Genomic DNA, 3,507 nt, shown 5'->3' with positions numbered 1-3,507 from the left:
CTTTCCCCCGGAAGTGACGCCGCGATAAACCCAAACAACAACGTGATTAGTATTTTTTAAAGATACACGGACTCATTTTGATTCTCACAACTTTGGAGGCTTGCCATTATATCCGCACATTTACTTCGAGTTCATACAGGAACTGAAGTAATTTGTTTTGAAGTCAATTTGGTAGTAAAACTGAAACAAGAGAACAATGGCACAGATACATTTGGGTCATTCAACACCTCCTCCTGGTATATATATATATATATATATACACATATACATAAATATATATATATATATATATATATATATATATATAATAAAAACAAATAATATAATTCTCAGTTTACGACAGCCTCACATGACATTTCGAGGTTACCAAAAAATAGCCCACTCAATTACCGTCCTACTTACTGTTTTTCATGTGACTGTTTTATTTTTATGACGCCAAGGTGATTTTCATACACATATTTACGGTATGTATGCATTAGTGTGTTCCGACTTACGTGCACATTTAACTCAGTTGTGAACAAAGAGTAGATGTTTTTCAAGAATCATAAGCGCCCTCTCCTGGATAATTTAGAACAGTGATTTTTTTCAACTTCCCCAAATTCGGGATATTCGGCCATGGGTGAAATTTGAAGATGAACCTAAAATGCACCATAACCTAGCTTGACCTTCTCAAATGTTTCGAATGTCCAACTGTTTGAAAATACATTATTTGTATCCATCCATCCATCCATTTTCAAATCTGCTTATTCTCACAAGGGTCGAGAGTGCGCAAGTTTTTAAGAAGCCTTTAAAAGGGCATTAAAAAAATTTAACTCCTGAGATCATGTGGTTGCACAAGTGTGCACACCTTCATGTGATTGGGGATGTGGCTGTGCTCAGAATCAACCAATCGAATTTAAATTAATGTAAAATGGGAGTCACCACTCACCTGCCACCATTTAAAGGGCCTCTGCACACCCACATGAACTCCAGTTGCTCTAGTAAGCTTTTGCTGACATTTACAGATCAGCCTTATTTAAGGTACCGTGGAAAGAATTATACACCATTCCAAATACCAGTCCGTGTTAGCACCAGACTTTCAGGCTTCTGCGAGAAAGCAAGCCAATGGCAGGAAAAGCCTTTTAGAACAGCTGAACTTGACTTGAGGTTTATCAGAGGCACTTCAAATGGTGTCAGGTGCGTGCTAACTTTGATTTAACATGAGTTTGAATGTGATTGGTTCGTTTAGAACTAAGCCACACCCTTCGCTTGTAAGAGGATGTGTACATTTGTGTAATCATATTACCGAAGTTCGTTTTTATCTCTATTTTTTTTTCAATTGTGATGTACAGGTTATAGGTCATAGTGCTGGAAAAATATGACATTTGAGCAGGAGTGTGGAGACCTTTGAGAACCGCTGTAGATATGAAAAAAGATCAGCAATGGCTATCAAAATAGAAAGTGCTCATTGGATCCTCTTTACCTCCCTTTTGCAGTGTGTAAATCTGAAGCGACATTGCCATGCTTTGACAGACAAGCTTTAATTGTTCACAATCAAGCTTATAGACACGTTCAAAGCACCAGTAAAACCAGGAATCCAGTCAGAAAGAAACAAGACATTGGTACGACACACAAAAAAGCTTCATCTAAAATATAAGGAAAAACACCGTCTCGGAGTTTTAGCATATATACTCGCCGGTAGAGATTGTGTCAAGTCAAATCAAGAAGTTTGGAAGTAAACACCAGTTGTGGAACAATTGAATCATCCAGAGGAAAACAACAACAAAATACTTGTGCTCACAATTGATTTTCCCTTTTATTTTAAAGATTTTTTTTAATATACAACATTGTATTTACAGGGTCTAGCATTATTTACACAAAATTAACAAGTGGCACTGTGTAGTCAGAAGTTCTTTTCTTTTTTTCCCCTACTCATGTCTTAAAAAAAGAAATAATAAATTCTAAACATAAAAAAGGAACTTTTTCCTTTTCAGTAGCACTATTTGCTACTCAGCATTCTACAAAGTGCTATCCTTTGCCGAGCCATCTAAAACAGCTTTTATCTTTGCAAAAAAATACAGTTGGCCCTTCCCATTTTGAGACCTCTCTAAAACTACCATCATTCAGTACCCCAAATTCATCAATTATGGGTCATTAACAAAACATTTCAGTTATACAGCTCCTAGCTAGATGTCTGGTAGAGTTGTACACACTTGCAAGGATTTTATTATCTTGGTAAAATGTCATTAAAGTTTTATTCCTGTTTGTCTTGCCAAAGCGGCACTCAAAGGGCTTTAAAAAGTGTTAGTTTTAAACTACCGGTAAATAAAATTTAAAAAATGATCAACTGAATGCAAAGTTAGCTGGAAGGGACAGAGTGATTGTAGTGTTGTTCTCTTGAAAAAAAAAAACAGCTTGAGGATGTGCTGTGGAGAAACAAACGCATGGTTCCACTGTTCCAACACAACATGTGGAGGGAACAATACAAAGCATGGAGGAGGATGGACGAGATGTGCTATGAAAGCCAAAGGCGTTTCGGAGGACTAAACTTCTTGATCGGAGACAAACTAAATTCGGCATAAAAGGGTGGGCTAAGGACAATTTGAACATAAGCTGGTTTTCTCAGGACAGACTAAAAAAAAATAATAATCATGTCAAAGAGGGAAAAGCTTTTATGGCACCATGTTTCATTCCAGTTAAGAGACAAGCAGGCTTAGAACAGACAGCTCCAAATATTCAGAAGAGAACAAGGAGAAGTTATACAGCTGCATCACAATAAACTAGAATATGGTGAATAAATTTGGTTATTTCCATAGCTCAATTCAAAAAGTGAAGCTGATATTATACTGTATTGACACTAATCTAGGAACACAAGGGAAAATACTTCTCTCCCTAATTTCTGTTAAAATGACGACGTCTGTGAAGTCCCGCATATTCACCATTTGGCATTCGCAAATTTGTTTTGGGTACCCCCTTCCTATGTTATCTGATGACAAATAAAAGTATTCCTTTGTTGCCATTTTGTGGCATCATGGTGTCAAGGAACTATGTTGAAGTGAGTTGATGATCTTCAACTACACACAAAGTGTTTTGCCACCTCTTGTGGCATTTTGGCGCCATGGAATTTTGCTGGAGTGAGTTGAGGAGCTTCATTTAGACAAAAGATGTGCTTTGGCGCTATCTTGGTGCCAAGGAACAATTTCAAGTTGGTTTAAGTTATCATTTAAACATACGTAAGTACTGCTTTGCCAACATCTTGTGGCATCCATCGTCAATTATAAACCTTTTTAAGGGGGGTGTCTGTACTCACTGTTTTTCACTATTCACGACAGGGCTTAATCCCTTTAGTGGTGGTTCACTGTATTTGGGCTTTTGTGAGCTGTAAGATATAATAATTACAACTAGTAGTGCTCTGATCGACATTTGTTAATCAATGACTTCATTGCCGATCACAAAAACAGATCACCTGCAGCTCATACTTCAGACCAGCCTGACCCTAATATGTGTACTTTAGTAATATACTTCATA

Source organism: Hippocampus comes, unplaced genomic scaffold, assembly GCF_001891065.2.
Source record: "Hippocampus comes isolate QL1 unplaced genomic scaffold, H_comes_QL1_v1.1 scaffold111, whole genome shotgun sequence".
Lineage (NCBI taxonomy): Eukaryota > Metazoa > Chordata > Actinopteri > Syngnathiformes > Syngnathidae > Hippocampus > Hippocampus comes.
This window is presented reverse-complemented; position numbering follows the sequence as displayed.